A 27,327-nucleotide genomic window follows, 5' to 3' on the forward strand; every position below is an offset into this window, starting at 1 on the left:
GGGCAACCAGTGGGGCGGGGGCCTTGGCCTGGTGCCACTCACATCCCTCACCAGCCCCCCCCCCCAGGTCCCCATCCACCATCTAGCCATCAGAGCCTGCTGGCAAGGGGGAGGGCCCAAGAGGTTGGACATTCAGCCTGCTCGCCCGTCCCACCTCCCCAGTTCCCTGTTCGCCATTGGGTGATGGTAGCCTGCCAGCTGGGGGGGGGGGGGGGGGGGAGGGACCAACAGGTGGTCAGTGCACCTCATGGTGACTGGTTCGGCGGTCGTTCTGGTTGTTCTGCTGTTATGGTCACTGAACTTTTATTATATAGGGTATTGTTATCTCAGCTATCTTGAATGTGGTGAATTTAAGAGATTTTAAAGGGTTAGGAGATATTATATATTTTCCATAGCATCTCCAGTAGACCTCAGTTGGAGAGGTACCAAGAAAGGTTATTGCCTTTGGATTTCCTTTCCTTTTCCCTGCCACAGTGCCTCCACTTCCAACATTAGAGATCCATTTTTTTTTTAAAATATATTTTATTGATTTTTTACAGAGAGGAAGGGAGAGAGATAGAGAGTTAGAAACATCGACGAGAGAGAAACATCGATCAGCTGCCTCCTGCACATCCCCCACCAGGGATGTGCCCGCAACCCAGGTACATGCCCTTGACCGGAATCGAACCCGGGACCCTTCAGTCCGCAGGCCGACGCTCTATCCACTGAGCCAAACCGGCTTTGGCTAGAGATCCATTCTTAAGTGAGATAGTACTTTTACTATATGGCTTCCTCTCTTAAAAGCTCACTGCTCCGGGGTAAAAAAAAAAAACAAAAAAAAAAACAAAAAACAAAACAAACAAAAAAAAAACATAGTTAGTTATCTGTAGGATCTATGTGAATTCCTGCATCTGGACTCATTTTCTTTCCCTAACATGTAGCTTAAACAGAGTATCAAGGGAATAGTATTTTTTTATTGGGAAAAATTCGGAAGGTTATTATGGTTATTTTAGAGCATTAGACATTCTCAGCAGAAGGCATTGTTAGGGGAAAAACCTCCATGAGAAACAGGGGTTATGGTGATAATGTCTACAAGCAAAGAGAAAAGAGGGCCAGAAAGAAGGTGAGATTGGAGATGGAATTTTAAAAAACCTAAATTTCCTCATTCTATCACCTAGGGCCATGGGGTACAGAAGGACACTACATGGAGCCTCCAGGGATAGGGTTTAAACTAAACCTTCTAGCCAGTGTAACCAGCAACCATGAATTGTCACACAGTAATCTTAAATGCTCATGTAACCAGCACTCAAGGTAGCACCCTGCACGTAACCCTGTCTCCATCAATGTAGCTGGCACTCTGAAGTTAGAGACTAATACCAAAGTTTTCTGAAGCTAATAAGAAAACTAATTTAATAATGTCTGCTTTAAATTTTATCAATTGTTATTGAAGGGATGAAGAATATGCAATTGAAGTGAGTGATGCAACATTATACTAGAATACAATATGTTCCTTTCCAAGATAACTGGGAGTGGGCACTATAATACAACTAAGAAATATACATTTAAACAAGAAAAGGTAGGAAACTGGGTAAAGGGTATACAGGGACTCTCTACTATCTCTGCAACTTCTACAAATCTAAAATTATATCAAAATAAAAAGTTTTCTTAAAATAACAGAAAAGAAGATGGAGCAAAAGTAGGAGGAGGAGAGAGAGAGACCACATATTAGGAGTAGGTGAAAAGTAAGGAAAGATGAGTAACTTTTCATGAGTTCCCATTCCCTGCCAGGCACTGAGTTAAATGCCTAATATATTTTTTGCATTAATTCTGACATACTATTATTCTTATTTTAAGATGGAGCGTAAAAATATGTCAAGCAAGATCACACAGACAGGAAGCCTCCCACTTAGAATTTGATTCAATATGTCTCAGATTTAGAATTATCTTCTAACATGTTGTGTCAAGTATGTCTCAATTTAAAAAAAAAGAATTCTCTGAGTTTTCTTCAGTTTAGCTTTCACCTCTCACTTCTTCTCATGGTCTTCGCTTTTGCCACACATTTGATAGACAGGTATCCAATCAAACACTCCTATTCAGTTAATGTGATTTTTTTTTTTTTGGCTTTCACAAAATATGCTGTCCTTATGAAACACCCAGATCTGTGTTTAACTTTGTAAGGCAAGGAGTTCAAGGAAAACCCAGCTGAGATATCCAACCTTCAGTACTGTGGTAGTTGCATTTTATATCAAATAATCCTCTAATATTCTCTTTGACAAGTAGAATCCACACTCCCTCCTGTTAAATTGTTAATGGCTTCCCTTGTGGTTGGCTTCTGGTTCTGACTTCATCATAATTTAGGCTCTTCATTTTATGTCAGTAAAATCATTTACAAGAGAATCATGGCCCTTGGCTAGAAGTCCTTGATGTGCGCAAGAAACAAGGTGTACCTTCACATAGGGCTCTGGCTTCTCTCATGCTCTTTCATTCTTTTTCTCCCTCCCCCTTGTTATTGGATTTTTGGTTTCTCTCTCTCTCTCTCTCTCTCTCTCTCTCTCACACACACATTTTGCTTGTAATGTTTCTATTGTTTCTTAAAACATACTCCAAGCGACTCTTCAACATATCTATGTTATTTGTTACCTGTGCTATTATAGATTTGTGCATCATTGTTCTGTAAATGTTAGCTATTTCAACCTTTGGGAACAGAAGAAAATATTTAGCACAGCACCTTTTCCTTCTGGTGCTTTAGGCAGTTATTTCATTTCATTTTTTTTTTTTTGCTTGAAGGATTCTGTTTAGACAGTGACCTTATTTCTATCAGAGAATAGAGATTTCTCCAGTTTTCATAACAAGCACCCATACTTTGCTGTGACCTTCTATAAAACACAGCCCAGGAACTAGTATTTATTCCTCTCAAGATTCTCTCAAAGGCTGAAGTTACTTATTCTTTGTATGTCCTGGTAACTACTAGAGTTGATGCAGGATAAAATTTGTTTTTCTAAACCTCATTTTAACAGTGCTCTTCTCATACCAGAGAGATCTAAACCCATAATGCTATAGTCTGAGATCATTACAAATGAAAGAAACAAAGCAAAAATTTGATGGTCAGACATATTTGCCTCCACAAGACCCCTCATCTCCATTTCCTATTGAATTCATGTTCTGACTTCTCTTTGATAGCAAGCCTAAATGAGATTTGGCAAGCCCACCATTGAATTAGTCCTATAATTATGGTGACTATAGAGCTAATCCTCCAAATCAGGGCATTTTGACAGTGAAACTGATGGCTATTAATAATGTATACTAGAAAACCATGCATAAACTTGGATCATCCTCAGCAAACTGGAATGTATTGTCACTGTTATTTGGTACAGTTATTAGTAGTATATCCCCTTTCACTTTCAAAGTGTCCCCATTTGGGGCAATAGTGGTAATTGAGCTTTTCGTGCTCAACTCCTTAACCCTATTAACAATTAATAGGACTCGAAATAGCTTTTGTTTATGTGACTTATACCTCTGAGCATTTCCATGTTATAAATTAAAACTGAGACATATAAAAATATATATTTACTAATTGATTTAGAAATCAAAATAAATACACTGCATGTTTATATAACTAACACATTTCCACAAATGTTATTTTCTAAAACTAACCAGTGAGAAGGTGACATTGTTTTACATTTGTGGAAATCTCTTTAATGTGTAGCCTAAAAGAAGACAGCTGGATTCTCTTGTTTGCTTCAAGATTCAATCTGTTGTGATATCACATGTTGTGTAATTTTTGGAAAACTTCCATGAGGGAATGAGACTGAAAAAAGCAAATAACATCTTAAGTATTATTACAAAAAAATGTTGACCTCCCAGGCTCCCTGACTACACTTTGAGACTGCTGGATTATATATTTTTCTAACTTACGGGCAGGGGGAGGCTACCTCACTGAGCTTCCCAGAACTGGCAAAACCACTTGTGCCATTTCTTGTTTTCTCTGACTAGAACACACACACACACACACACACACACACACACACACACACACCTTCATCTTTAAATGGCCATTTTCTAGATATCATTCATGTTTTAACATTAATGTTGTTTCCTACAGAAAGTCTCTTCTAACCTGCAGGATACCAGACTACAGTCTTTGCCTATTTGTTTTGAAGGAACACCACACATTTTTCATGACCGTACTTACTGTAATTTCACATCATTGCTGATGGAAATATCTGTTGACACCACAGTTGGGAAATCTCAAAATGGTGGAGACTAGGTTTCTATCCTTCCGAACACAGCACCTTAGACTGCTCAGCCATCCTGACTTCTCTATCTATATCCCTTCAGGGTTATGTTCCTTCCACAGGAATGATGCCCTACACAGAAGAAAAGCTTAACAAATACTTCATGTTCAAATTACTTGTTGAGTGAGCCAGTTAAGGATATGCCTAACCTTCACGTCCTGAAAGCCAGGTCATCTGTTTGTCACTGGACAGAGATGAGGCTACTGTTTGTGACAGAATAAAATAAAATATAAATCTCATATTTTTAGTATAAGTTATAATAAATATGGAGATACAGAACTAATTATAATAAGGACTAAAAGGAAGGCAGATCAAAGATTTCAGAAATGATAAGATTTGGCTCCTCCAAAAGCTTTTTATGAATATAAAGCAGCTTGTTTGCAGCACACACTTATTACTCATCTTGCTTATACTACATGGTCCTGTACTATCTCACTGAACTCTTCCTCTTCTGAGTTTCTGTACTTTCAAGTGTTTCATACCCCTAAGACCCTTTCCATATATTGCCCACATACTTTCATTATTGTTTCATGAGTTGTCATATCCTTGACTACCTGATAAATTTGAGAGCTTATACTCTGTGTCCTATAATATTTTCTCTCCCCATAATACCTATAGAGGACAGAATCCTGCACATGGTGGTCAACGACAAATAGGCATGCATGATGCAAGGTATACATTAGAATACCAGACTGTGTCGAGTTTACCTTATTTTTTAAAAGCAAAACAACCAAAATTATGTGGATTACACAAAAGTTGGAAGTAAAAAATAATAATAATAAAATCTATTCTTGGAACCCTGACATGTATCCTGACTGGGACCCATTGTGATGAATTCTTAACCTTTAGCAAATTTGCTACCCATGAGTATTCATAAGGGAACAGAGTTCTGACTCCACAGTACATTCTCAGCCTCAGGGTTTAGCCTATCTCATCCTCTTTGAGTTATGGGTCCCTGTTCTTTTACTCAGATTTATGAATTCAGACAGTGTCATAGGAGGCAGGTACAGCACATAAATCAAATAACACAGGCACGTGGGACAAGCTGAAAAATTATCATTGTCCCTTTTCACACTGCACAATGTCAGAATGAGGATATGTCTAGTAATGTAGAAGCTTGAAACAGTTAACATGACTCATTAAGTGCCTAGCTTTTTCTCTGGGTTTCATTTATTCACAGGAAAAAGAGTGGTTTCATACACAGAGTGGGGCAAAAGTAGGTTTACAGTTGTGAATATGTGAAACGCAGAGTTTAATCTTGTATTATTTATTAATTATTGTGATATTTTCCATATGACCTGCTGTAAACCTGCTGTTGCCCCACCCTGTATTTCTTCATTCAACAATAAATTTATAGCCTAACTGAATAATATCCAACATGTGATTCCATCTGTTAGAAAATGGTGTGGCACTAGACATTCTCCAAGGTTTCTTCTAGTTCTAAAATTCTACAATTCAATGAGATAGGTTAAATGTTTGATATTGCTTAATAACAGTGCCTCTGAAAACATTAAAAACAATTTTCCTCATTAAACTAATAACATTTAGTGTTTCTCAATGGATTTCTACTCCAGAGAATAAACAGTGATAAACATCAGCAAAGAAACATATTATCTGCACATTAACAGATTTTGAATGATCTATATCAGAATAGCTCCATGTAAGTGTGGCACACATAACTGGTTTTCAATCAAAGACTCATGCTCCTACCTCTGGTTTCAGAACTGTTGCAGAGAATTACTTGTCCAGACAGTGTTTATAAGTCCAAGTTCCCCTTGCATCTATGTGGTCAATGGAATATAGCTATACAACTGTAGCCAATGAAATCTGGCCACAAGGATATATATCATTTCCAGGGCTAGTCAACAGAAACTTCCCATATACTCCTCCATGCCCTCTTTCTTGACACTCAGCCCAATCTCAGAAACCAAGCCGCGCAGATAAACAGAGCCCCTATCTGCCTAGGATGCTGAATGATTGACTGGAGCAGAACTTCCTTCCCAATCCTTGAACAACCTGCCCTACCCCAACCACTAATGCCTGAACTTTAAATGACTGAGAACTATACTTCTATTTTCTAAGCCACTACTATTTTAGAGTGTATACAGCAGCTATTACTAAGGTTGCCAGTACAATTGTGCTTGCATTATTTCCTCCAAAACAAGCCACAACAAAAAGTATTATTTTTCTTTAGAATTTTAAAGAATGTTTTCTTTTTTCTGCCATGCATCTTGACATAGATACACATCTGCAAAAAGCAAAAAGATGTGTTTTGGTTAAAGTATTAAACTTTGTTTATTACAAGGGCCTAGGATATTTAAATATTAAATTGTGAAAAGAATTTAATATTGACATAAAATTAGGTAATGCAGAAATGGGATTTCTACTATAGCCACAATATATATATTTTTAATTCTCTAGAAGGGTTAGATACAGGGGAGGTCTAATACATTTTGAAGTAACTACATTTCCCCCGAGCTTCTGCCATTTCAATTAAACTAACTGATTTTTTCATATTGGTAAAAATGAAATAAGGAGCAACAATTTCCCTTATTATTTCTATTCTTCTGAAAGGTGAAAAATAAATTTTTGAATGCTCTGTTTTTGTCTAAAACTTTTTCACAGCTGTTCAGAGAGATGAGTCCCACCCCCAACTCTATAATAGCCTGAGTGCCTGCCCTGTGCCCCACCACCCTTTCCTCTCTGGCTGAGTGGTCTTTAACTCACTTATGTAGCTGAATCATTAGTTTTACATTCTCAAATTGACTTTCTTTGTTGTTATGCTTTGTGTTATCTATATATGTAAAAGCCTAAGCGACCATAACGACTGAATGACCGGAACTACCGGTCAAACAGCGCGATGAAGTGCACTAACCACCAGGGGCAGACACTCAACTCAGGAGCTGCCCCCTGGTGGTCAGTGTGCTCCCACAGCCAACCTCCCATGGTCTCTCCCCCAGGCTGGTCCTTCCCCCTGGCTAAGGCTCCAGGCACCAGAGAATCTGGGTCCAAGAAGCCTGTAGAAGGAGAGCAACCCTGATGCTGATCTAGACAGAGTAGCAGGTCAGAGGGAGCAAAAGGGGGCAAGGCAGCAGCCTAACTGAAAAGATGTAAAGTAAGCACCACCACCATCTTACCTCTGCCACCCCCTTCTGCCCCTTTCAGCCACTTCTAGCTTGGCTCCATGCTTTTCCAGGCTCCCAACTGCTGATTGGCTAGTGCTCCTATGGCGGTGTGCCACCATTGGCCAAAGTCAGCTACCTATCATGCTCAGGGCGGAGCCCCAAGAAAATGTGCGATTGAGGTAGGAGAGCCAACCTGTCTGTCAGTACCTCCGCCCTGGAGAGAGTGAGGCCGCCTGACTGAGGGCAGCAAAGTCCAGCTGTATTTCCACCTCAGAGGGTAGCTGGTGTTCAGGCCATTTTGGGATGCTCTGTCTGCGGTCTTTGCTTGCCACTACCTCAGCACATCTACACAACTAGATCGGGGCCTGTTGGCCATCCTCCTGTGGTCCCTACCTACCCCGCCCCGCCCCTCCCATGCTCGAATTCATGCACTGGGCCTCTAGTAATCTATAAACATTAGAGTCATTAAATATTGTTTTTAGTCCTCGTGCCAGTTATTTTGTCTTGTGATAACTTTCTGTTATTATTATACCCATGTCATATACTTTGAATTATAAACAGTTTCTTCAGGAAATTCATGGGAGATCTTGACAAATGTTTTAAGAAATTAATTATTCTACAATATTTTCCTGAGATATCAACATACTAATTACCTCTTAAAAAGAAACTGTAGTTTTAACTCAAGCTACCAAATTTGAGATTCTTCTGTTATTATATCTTAGACTTAAATTATGTGTGCTTATTACTAATAATTATTATATCTTTTCTGAAAGCTATTTACTACCCAGTTGATATTAAGTTTTCACATCTTTGCTTTTTGGAAGATTTGGATATTTGCTCATTTTTAGTTTTGTGACATCAATCCCATTTTTCATCTCTCTCCATGATTAATTGTAGTGGCTGTGAAATAATATGCAACTTCCAGGCATAAATTAATCTGAGTTTAGTGCTTTCTTCCTATGTCCTCATATTTTCTGGTCAGAAATTTGAAGGTATTTTTCTCAGATGAAAGTAAAACAGAGTTGAGTGGGTTGTTGTCCCCTTTGTTATCTGTTCTCATCTTTCCCAACAATAAGCCTATCCTCTTGCTATTGACCTTCCTGGTTGCATGATAAATTTAAGAGCACTCTTTTTTGATGATGTGCATATGTGTAGGTATCAGACAAGTTAGTTGGAGTTTTTAACCAAATGGACATTATTCTGAGAGTTTCAAGCTACTTCTTTTGTTTGTACCCTTGGTTATGCGCAGGCTTTTCTAGCAATTATTCGTGTCCTTTTAAAGTTTCAGTTCATGTGAAAGCATTTCATCATTTTATTGATTTAACTGAAGGAGTGTTTAGAAACCTAAAAGTTAAATGACGATGACGAAGAAGAAGAAGAAGAAGAAGAAGAAGTAGAAGAAGAAGAGAAGAAGAAGGAGAAGAAGAGGAGGAGGAGGAGGAGGGGGAGGAGGAGGAGGAGGAAGGGGAGGAGGAGGAGGGAAATGAAACCAGCCAAGATAATGTTTGTAATGTCAATGTCTTTGAAAACCCATTCTGGTGATCCATGCCTATGTTCTACTCGCATGCTCTTTCAAGGCAATCAAACTCCATGGTATGTGTTCTCATAACAAAAGCATTATATGCAGACATGCCCACAGCTGTGCATCCTTGGGAGTTTTGGGAGTGAAGGTCAGTGAGCTTCAATTACACTTGTGCTCCGTTAGCACCTACCTGCGTTTCATTTTGCTTGCCATTTTCAGTTTCAATGAAATTTCTACCTCAGAGGTTTACCTGACTTCAGATCAAAACTTTAAAAAGGTTGATGTTGTAAAGCTTCCGAGGAGAGCTGAGGGTCTTTAAATTTGATATCTTTCAAAGATTTTCCTGGGATCTAGAATTTTCCTTAAATGTGAAAGATACATTCCATAAACAGAGGAGTTTTCAACTTTATGGCTTGCAGTTTCTTTAGAACTATAATACTTTCAAAAGCACGTTTTGATTTTGGTTTTATATTTCAACCAGGATCACTGCTCTCGATTAAGCCACATATCAGTGCAAGCTATTTCAAAGTGTTCATAGAAAAGACAAAAGTCTTTTATACTTTTTTAAAAAAATTTAATTCATAAGGAAAAATGAATACTGAAGTCTGGAGAGGCAATGACTACAAGAGCAGTGTTTCAGTTGTTGCTCCAGGCCATCATAATGTACCAATGGCCTTTGTGATCTTCGCAATCTTGTTTTTGATTACTTCCTACTGCTGTTTGCACACCTGTTTTCACTTGTTTTGTCATGCTGTTCAGAACACCGAAATACATATCACTTTTCTCATTTCTTCCAATACTTTAAATGGAGGCTCTATTTCAGCAATTCATATGAAAACAAGAATGACTTTCTACATTCCTTCCTGGACAGGGTCCTAAAGAAGCTCTAAGCATGGCAATAATTTACTCAGTGATTCCATATTAACTGTGAAAACAGTATTAAAAATTTCTTTTCATTTCTGAAACACAGACTGCTCCTAGGCTTATAATTTATTTTAATTAAATGCTGAGAGAATTGTTGTCTATAAAACAGAAGAAAACGGTTCATTTGTGTCTAAAAAATGGATATAAACCCAAATGCTCACAGGGTCAGGCAGGGAATATAATATATGAGTGAGGTGGGCAGAATGGATTCAGCAGTAATCTGGAGAGGCTCAGGCCGTACCCAGGGATGGTGCCCCTACTGCCAGAGCTGGCTAGCCAGTGGGTGCCTTAAAGAATTTAGGTCTGTTTCCAGATCTTCCCATTTCTTAAAAAGATGCCAGGAACCTGGATTTTTACTTGAAACGTCTGCTTTCCAAATGCTGGCAACCAACTCAACATGTTTTGAAAACGTTTGCACTCCTTTATAAAAGGAGGGGGTAGGGGGAAGAAACACACTTGAGGATAGATTGGGCCTGGACATCACCATTTCATAATCCTTGTTCCAGGTGAGAAAATGAGTGTTCTAGGTTGAAAAGATGTTTAGCTTTTTGTTATGACTTCATTCTCTTTTATTAGATCTTTCTTTTCCCATTCTATTTCCTGGTGTGTTACTATTGAATGAGTTAAAGATAACATGAAATTAGGAGATGATCTATAATTTAAAATATTTTATATTAATAATACATAGTATATGCATTTGTGCATCTATACTTTTAGGGGCCAGAGAAGAAAGGAAAGCAAGTGCTTACTTTTTAGAAATCCTGAAGTAAGAAAATTGCCCGAACCTCTAAAATGTAGTGACATTCAGGAGACACTTGAGCATAAAGTTCAGCACACTCCATCATATAGAAGAAAGGCCATCAAATCTGAGTATGTGTGGATCTGTGTGTTTATTTATAGTAGTAGTTTTACAGCATTGGATATGCTCTGATTAGTTTGCAGTGTACCATGACAATTTTTTCTATTGTGGAATTCAAAGTAGCTTCTGTATTTTTCCCCCTCTATCTTCTAAATCTCCACTTGAGAGAGTTCCTAATTATGTGATTGTGGCATAATTTTGTATATGTGTGATATTTTTCACTAGGCCCAAATAGGATGACTAAATATTCACAACTCAAATTGATTCCCATTCCTTCTTCAGTATAAGAAATTACATATGGTATTTACTACGTGCCTCTTATATTATAGAAAAATGAATTACATTAAATTAATATACTAGTTTTTTCCAGATTTCTTAGTCATTTTTTTCTTTTTATTTCTATTGAATTATATGTGGTATTATCTTATAATTCTTTTTTAAAAAAGACGTTTTTATGGACTTTAAAGAGAGAGGGATGGAGGCAGAGAGAGAGAGAGAGAGAAACATCTTGGGCTGCATCCTGCATTTCCCCTACTGGGGACCCAGCTCACAAACAACCCAGTTATGTGTCCCAACCAGAATTGAACCAGCGACCTTTAGGTACACAGGATGATACTCAACCAACTGAGCCACATTGACCAGGGCAATTTTTTCTTTCTTTTCTCAAGACATAAAATAACAAGAATAATAACATTAGCCCTGGCTGGTTTGACTCAGTGGATAGAGCATTGACCTGTGGACTGAAAGATACTGGCTTCGATTCTACTCAAGGGCACGTACCTCGGTTGCAGGTTTGAACCCCAGCCTTGGCCGGGGCACATGCGGGTGACAATAATTAGATGTGTCTCTCTCACATAGGTGTTTCTCTCTCTTTCACTCCCCCTGTCTTCCACATTCTCTAAAAATCCATGTGAAAATATCCTTGGGTGAGAATTTAGGAAGAGGAGGAGGAGGAAGAGGAGAAGGAGGAGGAAGAGGAGGAGGAGGAGGGGAAGGAGGAGGAGGAGGAGGAGGAGGAGGAGAGGAAGAGGAAGAAGAAGAAGAAGAAGATTATTAACTGTATTCTGGAGATCCAGAGACCTATTAAATGGTTTTGGTTTACTTTTCAGATTGCAAAGCAACTGGTCGATTTGGTCAACTGATTCCATAAAATAATCTTTGGGGAAAAATAATTATACCTGTTAGTTTTACTTGTTATGTATTGATTAACTATTAATTATATTCTGCTCCCCTTGAATATTTTGGATAGTGTAAGCACAGCTTTATGTATTAAATGACCAGCTCATAAATAAATCATATCTAACAATTGATTTTTTATCTAAATTAGGTTAAACTACTTTTTTTGTAAATTATTAAAGAATTATATCTTTTTTTATGATATAGACTTAGTATTGTTAGCACTAATTTAAAATACTAAGTTGTACCAAACTTGTAATTCTCTTTCAATATATATTTATATTTATGTTTTAATTTTATTTGACTTTTCCCTTAGGTCTTTCATTGACTTATTTTTTTCTCTTTAGAGTCATATTACTTATGAATTTTACAAATACTTCCTAGTTACTCTACAGAAACCATATAGACTCTCTACATCAACAAATAACAATTTAACTCAGGTTGTTATTTATTCATTTATGAACATTCAGAAGAAAACAGGCATACATCTTTATTACCTAGGTGATGGTTTCTCAGATATGACAGCAAAAGTGATAATAAAAAAAAGATAAATTGGATTACATATAAGCTAAAAACTTTCATTCTATAGACAGATCAAGAAGAGACTAAAAGGACAACTTACAGATAAAGAGTAAATATTTCAAATCATATATCTGACAGGGGATTCAAATCCAGAATATATGAGAATATATAATATGTAAAGAACTCTTACAACTCAATAATAAATAAACATTCCAATTAAAATATAGGTAGAGGATCTAAAGAAACATTTCTCTGAAAAAGATAAACATAGTCCAGTAAGCACATGAAAAGATGCTCATCATTAGCCATTAGGGAAATACAAATGAAACCCACAATGAGATTGTACTTCACACACACTAGGATGAACTGAGGATATGGAGAAACTGGGACCTTCCTACATTATTGGTGAGAATGTAAAAAGGGGCAGCCACTTTGGAAAATAATTGGGTCATATAGTTTACCATATGACCCAATAATTACACTTCTAACTATAAATCCAAGAGAAATGAAAATAGGTTCACCGAAAACCTTGGACAAATGATCAGTAGCCAAAAAGCAGAAACAACCCAAATGTTCATCTATTGGTGAATGGATGAATAAAATGTTGTATATTCAAACAATGGATGTACTGTGTTGAATAGAACTAGTAAGAGCAGACATACATGTCATTTCCCAATCTTTGAGGAAAACCATTCATTTTATCACCATTAACTATGGGGTTAGCTGTGGGTTTTTCATATGTGCTTTTTATCTATTTGACATTCTCTTTATTCACAGTTTTTTGAGTATTTTTTATCATGCAAAAGTTGAATATTTTCAATTTTTCTGCATTGATTAACTTGATGATATGGTTGTAGTTCTTTATTCAATAATATGGCCTATTACGTTGATGGTTTATCAGATATTATGCCAACCTTAAATTCCTATAAAAAAAATTCCTCTTGCTCATTGATGCATAATTTTCTATATATTGCTGAACTCAGTTTGCTAATATTTTGTTGAGGAATTTTGCTTCTACATTCATAAGAAATGTTGGTCTGTAGTTTTCTTTCATTGCAATATTGTAGTCTGGTTTTGGATTAAATAAATATTAAACTAATGGAATGAATTGGAAAATGTTCCCTCTTATTTTTTGAAAGAGTTTGTGAAGGATTGGTGGTCATTTTTTAAATGTTTGGTAGAATTCACTATAAAAGCTATCTGGGCCTGAACTTTTCTTTTGGGAAGTTTTAAAATTACTTATTTAACTGTGTTACAGGTTTATCCAGATTTTCTATATCTTTTTGAGTCAGTTTCAGTAATTTATGCCTTTCTATAATTTTGTCTGTTTCATCCAAGTTATTTAATTTGTTGGTATACAGTTGTGTATTCCCTTATAATACATGTTATTTATAAAAAGTTGGTCATGATGTCCTCTCTTTTATTCATGATTTTAGTTATTTGAGCAACTTCTATTTTCTTAGAAGTCCAATTAAAGGTTTGTTAATTATGTTGAAATTTTATATCAATTTTTGATTTATTTTTATACAATTCTATACAAACTCTCCCAGAAAATCAAAGAGCTATGAATACTTCCCAACCTGCTCAATGGGGCCAACATTATTTCAATATCAAACACAAAAAAGCATTTCAAGAGAAAAAAATTCCCGCGTAAACACAGATGCAAAAAAATTTCTTTAAAATAATTTAGCAAATACTAGTAAATACAACAATATAAAAAGATAATATGTCATGGACAAATATGATTTATCCCCTGAGTGAATGGTTGGTTTTAAATTAGAAAATCAATGTAATTCACCATATTAAGAGACTAAAAAAGTTAAACTATATGATCATCTCAATTCATGCAAAATAAGCTTTTGACAATATTCCAAATTTATTCCTAAATAAAAACCCTCAGTAAATTAGGAATAGGGAGAATTTGCTCATCCTCATAATGGGTATCTTTGAAAAACGTATAGCTAATATCGCAAAGGTAAAAGACAATGCTTTCTCCCTGAGATCAGGAACAAGGTAAGAATGTCTGTTCTCATCACTTTTATTAAACTTTATACTTGATGTTATTTCAAGTACTATGGCAATCCAAAGAAATAGAAGGCATCAATATTGGAAAGGAAGAAATAAACTATCTTTTTTTCTCAGATGATATGATCATCTCCATAAGATATCCAATTGAAATTACAAAAAAAAAGCTACCGCAACTAATAAGAGAGTTTAGCAAGACTGTGCAATACAAGATCTATACATCAAAATCAATGAGAAATTGGAAATCAAAACTTTTAAATACTATTTTAAATATTTTTGAATTATTAAATAATTAGGTAAAAATTCATTGAAAGATGTATAAGACTTTTATGCTGAAAATTATAAAATACTGCTGAAAGAAATCAAAATAGACCTATATAAATGGAGAATATACTGTACTCATTAATAAGAAAACTCAATATTATTAAAATTTTAATTCTCCCGGATTTGATCTATAGATTCAACAATATCCCAATAAAATCATAGCAGCCTTTCCTTTAGATACAGACAAGATTTTCTAAAATTCATATAGAATAGTAACGGAACTAAAATAGCCAAAACAACTTTGAAAAAGAGAAACATAGTGGGAGAACTTACATTACCTGACTCCATATATCACTTATGGTACTGACATAAATACATACAAGTAGATGAAGGGAACTGAATAAAGTTCAAAAGAAAACAGACACTTATATTGCCAATTGATTTTTTTAAAAAGCTACAAAGGTGTTTCAGTGAAAAAAAAGATAGTGATTTAATTAAATGATGCTAGAATAATTGGGTATCCATGTACAAAACTGAACTTTGATTACTACTCACATCATACACAAAAACTAATTCAAAGCAGATCATAGACATACATGAAAGACTTAAAATTAGAAAATTTCTAGAATAAAACATAGGAGAAAATCATCGTGACCTTGGGTTGAGAAATGATATCTTAGATACAACACAAAAGTATAATACATTTAAAAAATAGAAAATGAACATCAAAATGAAGGACTTCTTCTTTAAAGAAACACCATTATCTGTCAAAAAAGGGAGGGGGGGAGGACTTCACAGTAATATAGAATGCTCTCCCAAAGCTCAGTAGTAAGAATAACCCAATAAAAATAATATGAACAGACTAAAAATGTTAAATTAAGTATAAGTAAGCACACAAAAAATGCTCATCATCATTATTCATTAATTAAATTCAAATTAAAACCATAATGAGATATCTGCATACCCTATTAGTAGACTTAAAAAGACTAAGCCTACCAGGTGATGGCAAGGATATGAAGCAACTGGAACTCACATATACCTTGAGGGTAGTATCTAATGCTAATCCAGCTCAATATCCCTATTAATAACAAATTCAATAACTATTTTAAAAACTTAACAGTTAAGAGTTTACAGTTTGTTAATAACTAACCAATGCTGACAAAGCAGAACCAATTTATATCTCTAATCATAGTAAAATTTAAAAATCCTCAAAGTCAAATGACATGTCTAAATAACTCTTCCACTTATTATTATTCTGATATACACAAATTTGTATTTATCAAAAATAAGAGATTATTAATGGATGCTTCTCACGTTTATTTTCTTATTTAGAAATATTTAGTTAAATGTGTAAATCCTTATATAAAGAAAAAGACAAGGAGACACAACAGGAAAAATGTGCACAACAAGCCCTCCCCAAACCTTCCCTTATTTAAATTATAGAACAGAGTCCTCTGGACACTCCTCCCCTCATAGTCTCTAGTCTCTGCTGCCAGTTATGATACTTCAAATGTTTTTCCTCATATGCATTTGCCTTGGGATACTGGCTAACATGCCCACAAGTCACAGTTTTAATAATTTAGAGCATCTTCTAGTTTTCACAGTAAGGATAAGAATATCCTTTACTTAAATGTGGCTCATTAGCTAAGACGTGGAAAACTCTTCACAACCTTTTGAGTCCACTTTGCAGTTATAAAACTCAATATTCTCCTGCTGGAGCAGTAAATGTTTCTTGTAAAATATGATTTCAAATTTTATTATCAGGTTGGTGCATATACCAGGGGGATGCCCTCATGATTATATATATTTTATAATATGTGCAGGCAAGGACCTTCCTTGACCAAGACAAGTATACCTGCATCTTCTTTTATTTTTTTCTCTCTCTCTGAATTTAAGATGGGATAAAATTGATAATTTTTCACTTCACTGGGTATTTTTTTTTGCAAAAACTATTTATCATTCTTCAAATATATGTGTTTGGTGAATCCCTGAGCTCGTTGCTATCTGAGAGCCGCACATAGAAAATTAAACAGCTCTGGTTCCTACCCACTAAGAGATTATAATCAGTTACTGATATGAAAGTAGGCATTAAATGTACTCTGCAGAATTGGAATGTCAAGTATGAGGTATGGATTGCAGACCTTCACCTAGCTGTCTGGCAGGAATAAAGCTCTTAAAATAATGGAAAGTATTGGTGAAAAATCACCAAGAAAATAATTGTAAAATGGGTTACTGATTTTTATCTAGATTAGTTAAGAGACATTTCATATTTAAAATAAACCTTGGAAGATAATTTAAAGTGAGAAGCAATAAATATAAGATGCATGCAGATGAACCTTCTTAAAAAGATGAAGCACACCTATTCTTAGTAATACGATGCTTTTAAGAACAGGATGAAAAGATTTGTTGGATCCTGAAATTCTGCAGAGCGGTAATTGATATAGCAATGGAAGTTTCTGCTATTCCTCGCATATGAATTCCCTGCAAAGCTTTTGTTGTTGTGAAACAGTGGAAATCATACTTTCCAGTGAGCTGCATCTATCTAAAGGGACAGAGCAATTAAATGATGTTAACCAATTATAATGAGTGAAAAACATGCATAATTCCAGTTGAACCACTTGTGTGCTAATGGTTTCCACCATGGGGTAAATAGGTTGCTAACATTTTGCACATCTACTCTGCATATGTTACAGAAAATAGTTATCAAGATGTCTAAGCTGTTAAAACAGATTTGTGGTCCAAAGAGCCAAATCTGAAAATACAGTGGTAGAGAACATAGAGATAGACTGCCTTAGAGACCACACTTGTGGGCAAACCTCTCCATTTAAAAACTTGCAGCTATTTAGTCTCATGATGATAAGATATGATGTTCCATTGAACAGCTAAAAGCCATCTACTTGGCTCCAAATGTGAGAGACAAAAGACCTACTTGCTAAAGCCTGAAAATCGGAAACAGTTTTGAAGAGAAACAAACTTAAATGAATTTAAATCACTGAGTGAGAAAGAGGAAGAGAAAAAGACATAGTTAGAACATGGGGAAACTTGCCAAACTGAGGTACTATTGGCTGAGCTTTCAGAACTCCTGACTCCTGACTTAGCACCAGGAAGGGTTAGGATTCAAGAACAATTAACAGAGGTGGGGAGGGGGAGGGTTAGTAGGTTCTCATATTAAGTTGGGAATTTGATTAAATCCCCAAGTTCATCATGGAGAAGTGACAAAGATGTATTTAAAATTTGCTAAACTCTTGGGAAGATAAAGCCCTTCGGAAAAGATTTTAAAAAATAATGATGTATTTCCTCGTCCCTTTCCTCTAAGAAAAGGATGTGTGTGGTTTATTATCCTTAATTATTGTAGTCAGACTCCCTTGCTTCACCTGACAGCAAATGGGCTTATCAGCCAGGGACTATCAGCTGTGCATTAACATCAAGTTAGACACTGTACCAGTCTTCAATAAACTCAATGAATAATAACTTTACATTCAAAGAGCTCTATAATCTGAAAACTATTTTTCACAATATTTTTGTCTCTTTCCTTTGAGACCCTGGAGCAAGGCTTGGCAAATTACAGCCCACAAAACAAATCCTCCCAGACACCTGGTTTTATAAATATTTATTGGGACACAGCCATGCTCATTCTTGTATGCATTGTCTATGGTTGCATTTGTGCTACAAAAGCAGAGTTGAGCAGAGATACAGCAGAGGCTGTAGAGCCTGCAAAGGTTAAAATATTTACTGTGTGGCCCGTTATAGTAAAAGTGAGCTGATCCTTGCCCTGCTGCAGTGCTGGTACCTTCTTCAAGTCACCTAGCTTGCTGACCTTTGTTTTATAATGATATTTGTAATTGTATCATCATTTCCTAAAGTACAAGCTATCTGAGGCAAGAGCTGTGTTTGACTCATTTTTATATCCACTGAAATAATTAAAACATTAGATAATTAAATGGAAAAAAGTAAAATTATCTTATACTCTTAAAAATCCTACCAGATTATGATCCTCAACTTTCAGATCTGGAAACGGAGTAAAAGTAAAGTGATGGTTTGTCTTATTCTGACATGTGGTTAATTTTTTAAAATATATTTTTATTGATTTCAGAGAGGAAGGGAGAGGGAGAGAGAAACAGAAACATCAATGATGAGAGAGAATCATTGACCAGCTGCCTCCTGCATGTTCCCTACAGGGGATCAAGCCTGCAACCCCAGGCATGTGCCCTTGACTGGAATCAAACCTGGGACCCTTCAGTCCGCAGGACAATGCTCTATCCACTGAGTCAAACCAGCTAGGGCTGACATGTGGTTAATTTTAAAATGCTATGCAAATACATTAAAAAGTACCTATTTTTACTTTGTTTTCAAACATTATTTCACATAACATTTACTTTGTTTTAAGATGATTTGTTGATGGAGTTGTAACATTACATCTGCAACCAGAGCTTACCAAGTTAATGCATAATCAATATTTCATTACCCACTGTTTCTTTGGTTTATATCTGTAATAATTGTTTTGAGACCTTTCTCCTTCTCTATTCATAAACTAGTTAGACTATATAGAATAAGCATGTTGCATGTGGAGCCATTACTAGGAGGAATGATTAGTTATCAATAGGTTATAATGCAGCAGTTTTCAACCTGTGGGTCGTGACTATTGGAAAACACATATAGCATATCAGATATTTACATTATGATTCATAACAGTAGCAAAATTACAGTTATGAAGTAGCAACGAAAATAATTTTATGGTTGGAGGTCACCACAACATGAGGAACTGTATTAAAAGTTTATAGGTCTGGGCATTAGGAAGGTTGAGAACTACCTTCCTAAGTGAGCAGGGCAAGGGTCAGCTCACTTTTACTATAAAGGGCCACATAGTAAATATTTTAACCTTTGCAGGCTCTACGTCTCTGCTGTATCTCTGCTCAACTCTGCTTTTGTAGCGGAATTAGGAATTATAAGGTCTTATCAGGAAAGCTTAACTTCCCATCTGAGTTTCAGCTGTGCTTACACATCTTATCTTCTTCACTCGAACCTTCATCAGCACCTTTGGGCTCTGCAAAAAGCATGCACAGCAAGGAAGTGAAAGAAGATAGAGACCAATTCTTTAAAATCTCTTCCAGAAAATAAAAGCAAAGGGAATATTTTCTAACTCATTCTACTGAGCAGCATGATCTTAATAATAACGAAAAAAGACATTACTAAGAAGGAAAATTACAGACTAATATTTGTTATGATTATAGATGCAAAAATGCTTAGCAAAATATTAACAAATAAAATCAAACTTTATACAAAAAGAATCATACCCATGACTACATGGGATTTATTTGAGGTATGTAAGGCTGGTTCAACATTTGAAAATCTATTAATACTAGAGGCCCAGTGCACAAACTCATGCACAGGTGGGTTCTGGCCAGCCCGCCCCGATGGGGGCCAATAGGGGTGGCCAATGGGGGTGGGGACCATGGGCAGTTGGCCGGCTGGCCACACCCCAATCGGGGGTGGGGGGTGGGGGGGCTGGTTGGGGGGGGGCTGACCGGGGCAGGCCACAAGAGGTTGGGGGTGCCACTAGGGGCCCCAAGGGGGTGAGTTGGCCTCTGCAGTGCCCATCATAGAAACTGGTTGTTCTGATCGATCCAGTCATTCTGTCATTCCCCATTGTTCTGGTTGCTTGGCTTTTATATATATACTAGAGGCCCGGTGCACAAAAGTTTGTGCACTCAGGGGAAGGGGGGGGGGGTCCCTCAGCCCAGCCTGTGCCCTCTCGCAGTCTGGGACCCCTCAGGGAATGACCACCTGCTGGCTTAGGCCCGCTCCCTGGGAGATTGGGCCTAAGATGGCAATCAGACATCCCTCTGGCAGCCCAGCAGCCCTCGGGGGATGCCCACTTGCCAGCAGGGAGTAGACCTAAGCTTCAGTCGGACATCCTTAGTGCTGCTGAGGAGGCAGGAGAGGCTCCCACCACCACCGCTGTACTGGCAGCCATCAGCCTGGCTTGTGGCTGAGCAGAGCTCCTCCCATGTGAGAGCACACTGACCACCAGAGGGAAGCTCCCGCATTGAGCGTCTGCCCCCTGGTGGTCAGTGTGTGTCATAGTGACCAGTCATTCCCAGTCCTTCTGCTGTTAGGGTCAGTTTGCATATTACTCTGTTACTATATAGGATAGAGGCCTGGTGCATGGGTGGGGGCCGGCTGGTTTGCCCTGAAGGGTGTCCCGGATCAGGGTGGGGGTCCTGCTTGGGTGCCTGGCCAGCCTGGATGAGGGGCTAATGGCTGTTTGCAGCTGGTCACACCCCCTTCAGGGTGGGGGTCCACACTGGGGTGCCTGGCCAGTCTGGGTGATGGGCTGAGGGCTGTTTTCAGGCTGGCAGGTGACTGAAGCTCCCAACCTCTCCTTTTTTTATTTATTTTTTTTATTCTGGGATTTGTTTACCTTCTATGCTGTCACTGGAGCTGAGAGCCGGCTTTAGCTCTGAGGCTCGGCTCCAGCTCTGAGACCTCAGCTGCTGAAAGCAGGTATCTGCGTTTGTTTGGGTTCTATAATTGTAACACTGCTGCGGTTCTGCTCGCTCCAGCTCTGACAGCTGAAAGCAGGTTTCTGGAGCTTATTTAGCTTCTATAATTGCAACATTGTTTCTTAGACTGCAGCTCAGAGGCTGGCAGCAGCAGGGGGGGAACCTTGGCTTCCTTCATCACTGGAGCAATCAAGCCTCCTGTTCACTTCAGCTGCCTGGCTGCCGGCAGCCATCTTGGTTGGCAGTTAATTTGCATATCTCGCTGATTAGCCAATGGGAAGGGTAGTGAAATTATGGTTAATTACCACGTTTGTCTATTATTAGATAGGAGGATTGAGAGAGATAATCTACCATATCGACAGGTTAAAGAGAAAAAAATCATATATAATACCAATAGATGCAGAAAAAGCATTCAACAGACTCCAACACCCATTAATAATAAAAATCCTCAGAAAATTAGAAACAGAGGAAATTTTTTTTAACTTGATAAATAATATCCACAGAAAACATAAAGCTAACTTTATACTTAGTAATGATAAAATATCTGTTTCTCTCTAAAATGGGGAACAAAACAAGGGTGCCTCTTTCATCACTGCTATTTACTATCACACTAGAAGTCTTAGTGAATTCAACAAGAAAAGAAAATAGCATGAAATATGTAGAATAGGAAGGAAAAAATAAAAGTGTCTTCATTTAGAAATATAATCTATATTTATAAAGAGCCAGGGGCTGTCACACCTGAAACAACTGAACAGACGACCAAACAGGCTGAGTGGGGCAACAAGGCCGGCAGGGGGGTTAGTGAGGGACAACCAAACAACTGAGCAGCAGGCTGTGTGGGGTGTCCAAGCCAGCAGGGTGGTTAGTGAGGGATGACCAAACGACTGAACAGCAGACTTTGTGAGGTGACCAGGCCGGCAGGGGGGGCAGTGAGGGGTGACCAGGCCAGCGGGGGGGGCAGTTGTGGGTGACCAGGAAGGCAGGGGGGGGAAGTTGAGGGCTACATGGGCAGCAGAGGGGGCAGTTAAGGGCAATCAGGTCAGCAGGCAGAGGTGGTTAGGGGTGATCATGCTGGCAGGGGGGCCAGTTAGGGGCTATCAGGCAGGCAAGCAGGCAGGTGAGCAGTTAGGAGCCAGCGGCCCCAGATTGTGAGAAGGATGTCCAATTGCCGGTTTAGGGCTGATCCCAATCGGGCCTAAACTAGCAGTCGGACATCCCCCAAAGGGTCGGGATTGAAGAGGGTGCAAACTGGACTCTAGGGACCCCCCCATGAATGAATTTCATGCACTGGGCCTCTAGTTGTCTACATAAAAATATGAAAGAATAGACAAAAGAAGTAGAAACTAATAGGCAATTATAGCAAGGTTAAAGGATACAAGGTCAATATAGAAAAGTCAATTGTGTTTCTGTATACTAGCAATGAACAAGTATAATTCGAAATTTAAAGCAAAATATTTATATTGGCACCAAAAGAATGAAATATTTAGATATAAATCTAACAAAATAGTTATAAGATCTTTATTAGAAAAACTAGAGGCCCAGTGCATGAAAATTTGTGCACTCGGGTGGGTCCCTCAGCCCAACCTGCACCCTCTCGCAATCCGGGACCCCTCAGGTAGGGTCCCTAGGCCTGGCCTGAGATCAGGGCCTATCAGGCTTTCCTTCCCTTGGCTGTTGGCAGCTGGCCCTGCCCCTGCCACTGCCACTGCTTGCCATCTGTGCACCACTTCCCCCCCCCCTCCTCCCCTGCCACTGGTCACCTCCTTCTGCAGGCAACAGGCGTGGGGTATGATTGCTTGGCTGGACGGGCCTCCCTCTGAGGGGCAATTGCTGGCCGACCCTACACACCTGCCAAAGCGTTGCTGGCCAATGGCCTGGGCCTCCCTCTGTGGGGCGATCGATGGCAGGGCCCCCAAATTGATCACCCCACAGAGGGAAGCCCTGTCCACCCACTGCAGCACCACCAGCTGGGTAGCCTGGGCCTCCCTCTTTTTTTTTTTAAGTAAGGGTAATGTGTACTGAGCGATACAGAACTGAGTACTATGAAGGGTTTACCAAGATGGAAATGCACCGTACCCCCGCCCCTGCCACCCCCAACACCCAGAGACTAGAGTACTTAGAAGTTACATGCAACTGCCATAACTGCTGAATATCTGTTTGTAACAAACAAACCATAGCATATTTATACTGTATCACATCAAGTGATTATAAAAATCCAGTTATATATTGTTTGTATAAAATCTTTTTTTGGTAAAAATTTATTTTTAAAAAAAGAAAGTATAAAAATCATGTGCAGTTGAAAGCCCTGCCAGGATAGCCAGTCTGTATGTGCTTTGGAAGGGCGCCTATGCCTCATGCCCACAGCAACTCCAGCAGGGTTGGTGAGGGTGCACTCTGGCTGTCACTCTGGGCAGGATTGAGCTGGACCATGGTGGGTGGGTACAGCAGGGCCTGGCACTGTGCCCTTCTCCAGCCTTGCATCAGGATCAGGGTCAGGATCAGGGTCAGGGTCAGGGCTGGAGGCAGGCAGATTGCAGTATCACTCTGAGTTCCATACTCAGCCTAATTTTGGTTGCAACTCATGGCTTTTCCTGGCTGCTCAGAGGTCCTTTGGGTGGGTGCCCTGGCAGAGAGGCCAGAGAAGTGCCCACAGCTGCCTGGTTGGGTGTTTCTCTGGCCAAGAGCCTCTGTCCTGCCTCCTGCAAGCCTGGCCCCAAGCAGAATAGACACCCTGAGGACTATTTTGGTCTCAGCACTTGGTCCTGGGTTTCATCAGCCTGGGTTTCTTCCCCTGGTGTGGCTGATCTGAGTTTCACAAAAAAGCCTGGCCAATGCTGGCTGTGCTGAGCCTCATTGAAGAGTTTTTCACGCAGTAAAGGAAGAGCCCTCTGGGACCCTCCTCCTCTCTCCTCACCTCCACCTCCTCCTCTTCCTGCTCCCAGCCCATGGTCACGTCTTCTCCAGCTGTTCCAGCAGTGGGTTGCCTTCTGAGTCGGGGGTCTTAACGCTGTTGGTCCTGACAATGCAGGTGAAGTGATGCCAGTTGAGCATCAAGATGAGCTGTTGCCGCTCCTGCTTCAGCTCCTCCATCTGGGTTTTCAGCTCCACATTCATGAGCTCCAGCCACTCAGATTCCTGCTGCAGAAACTCCTTCCACTCCTTCTTGTTCTGGCAACGGGCTGCCGCCACTTCGTTCTTTTCCCAGCACCTTTTCCTCCGCTCCTCTTCCTCATCTAGCTCCCTTTTCACAGGTTGAGGCCTCTTGCCCAGTTTCACCTCCAGGAAGTGCAAAGGGGAGATCATGGTCCCAATGTTGTGGATGTCAGTGTATTTCAGCTTATCTGCAGTCAGGGCCAAACTGGGAAATCTGGTCAGGGGGCCAACCCCTGGCAAAGAGCCTGCAGTCATGGAAGGGTCCGGGATCTTCCCAGGCATCATTGCAGGAGGAGTGGCAGTCCAGCCATGCAGAAGCTGCGGGCAGAGGTGGCAACCCAAGGGCCTAGGCCAAGCTTCAGGCACTGTGCCCGCTCAGGAGCCGCCGTGGCACCAGCCCCACCCTGCAGTGTCCACTGCTGCCAGTGCCTCCCATTGTAGCCACCGAGGCTATGGCGGGTGGCCTGGGTCTCCCTCTTTGCGTCAATCGATCACGGGGCTCTACCTGCCTGCCTGATTGCTCCTAAACACTCGCCTGCCTGCCTGATTGTCCCTTACCGCTTACTGGGGGGTGGGACCAGCCTGGGCGAGGGGCTATGATGGTTCTGGTTTCTGGTCATTCTGGTCATTCTGGTCATTCTGCCGTTTCAGTTGCTGGGCTTTTATTATATAGGATTATAAAACTTTGATGAAAGATGCAAATAAATTAAGATATATTCCATTTCAGGAAAATAAGATGACATTATTAAGATATCAGTTTTCCCAAACTGATATCCAGATTCAATGCAATGCCAACCAGATTATTTTGTAAATATCAACACACTACAGTTTGCTCTTGAGCAACACAGGACTAGGGATGCTAACAAAAACACACAAGGTAAAAAAACCCAGGTATAACTTTTGACTCCCTAAAAGCTGAACCACTAATAGCCTACTCTTGATCTGAAGTCTTACCAATAACATAAATAGTTAATTAACACTTATTTTGTATGTTATTTATATTATATGCTGTATTCCTACAATAAGGTGAGTTATAGAAAAGAAAGTTTTTAAGAAAAGATAAATTTGCAGTACTGTACATATTTACTGAAAAAAATTGTGTATAAGCGGACTCACACAGCTCAAATCTGTATTGTTTAAGGGTCAACTGTATTCAAAAGTTTATATGAAAGACAAACACTCAGAATAGCCAACATAATACTGAAGAAGAATAAAATCAGGAAATTGACATTACCTGATTTTAAGACTTATTATAAAGCTATGATGATCAAAGTAGTATGGTCTTAGCAAAAAAAAAAACCTGACAAATAACTAAAACAAACAGAATAGAAAATTCAGAAATAGAACCACATAAATAAAGTTTTTGAATGATCTTTGTTTAGGAACAAAGGCAATTCAATAGAGAAAAGATAATCTTTTCAACAAATGGTGCTAGAACAACTGGACAACTACATGCAAAGAAAAAAGAATCTACATTAGAACCTTAGACCTTTCACAAAAACTAGCTCAAAATGGATCTAAAACCTAAAGTAAAATGCACAAATATAAATTTATAGAAGATAAAATAGGTAAAAATCATTCATAATATTAAAAGCCAATGGAAACTATGAGTTAAATATCAAATGAAAAATTTTAACTTATATGGTACTTGAAAACCGTGATTCGGCTACTTACCTATGGCAAAAGCTTGTCTTCATAGCAACAAAATATATATTTGTTACCTATTGCATACAGACACAGGAGTAGGCAGCTGAGTTCCCCTAGATGCCTGGGGCAGCTCGCTGTAGTCTCTTTGCCCCACGTAGTCACCTTTCCATGGACATCACTTTCCTTATCTGTATTGAGTTAGCAGAAAACTCCTCATTAGAATCATCTACTTCATCTCAGGCTCTCCTTCCACCAAAACTTGATAGTCAGAATTTGCATCCCCTTCCCTGACCTCTGGTGGACCCTGGATGTGATACAGATGGGTGGGTGATCAGCCCCTACTAGTGTGTTTTGTCAGAATCCTCCACCCTCCACTGGCCATCAGCTCATAAGCTTCATTGACACAATCCTTTCCTCCTGAGGTGGATGAAGTTTTCCTGTGAAGAGCAGAGGAAGTCCTCCCTACAAAAATTAAGAGTAATTCGTATCTTAACCTATTAGGGTGGTTGGGCTACTCAGTTTGGCTTAGAAACTTCAAATTTCATCTTCCGTAGTATTTTTTCAATATATTTTATTGATTTTTTTACAGAGAGGAAGGGAGAGGGATAGAGAGTTAGAAACATCAATGAGAGAGAAACATCTATCAGCTGCCTCCTGCACACCCCCTACTGGGGATATGCCCACAACCAAGGTACATGCCCTTGACCGGAATCGAACCTGGGACCCTTGAGTCCACAGGCTGATGCTCTCTCCACTGAGCCAAACCGGTTAGGGCTTCCGTAGTATTTTTCAGGCTGCCGTTGTTATAATAAGTTGAATGTCTTCTAGTTAATTGCCTTCAAGATCAGTCATCAGTACATACTGGAAATGAACTCAATATTTACTTTAACATAATCCTTGAGAGAGAGAGAGGGTGTGGATAGACACATAGATGAAACAGGAGTTGCAAAGTATTGATAATTATTGAAGCTTTGATGGGTTTATGACAGTGGTCGGCAAACTCATTAGTCAACAGAGCCAAATATCAATAGTACAACGATTGAAATTTCTTTTGAGAGCCAAATTTTTTTAATTTAAACTATATAGGTAGGTACATTGCTATTAACTTAATTAGGGTACTCCTAAGGCTTAGGAAGAGCCACACTCAAGGGGCCAAAGAGCCGCAGGTGGCTCGCGAGCTGCAGTTTGCTGACCACGGGTTTATGAGGATACATTTTTACTCTTCTATCTAGGTATACATATGTTTTAAAATATCCATAATAAAAAGTTTTTCAAAATTGCCCCTTACAGTGGATGTAACAGAAACAGGATGAAGCTTGTCCCATATACACTT

The 27,327-nt window shown here is 38.9% G+C and overlaps 1 pseudogene; it reads right to left on the bottom strand.

Moving 5' to 3' along the window:
- Positions 1–24,143: 24,143 nt before the first annotated feature.
- Positions 24,144–24,632, bottom strand: LOC139008881 (jun dimerization protein 2 pseudogene; annotated as a pseudogene).
- Positions 24,633–27,327: the final 2,695 nt, after the last annotated feature.

This window comes from Myotis yumanensis, unplaced genomic scaffold, assembly GCF_028538775.1.
Source record: "Myotis yumanensis isolate MYYU_CA2020_CCGP unplaced genomic scaffold, mMyoYum1.0.hap1 SCAF_1, whole genome shotgun sequence".
Classification (NCBI taxonomy): Eukaryota; Metazoa; Chordata; class Mammalia; order Chiroptera; family Vespertilionidae; genus Myotis; species Myotis yumanensis.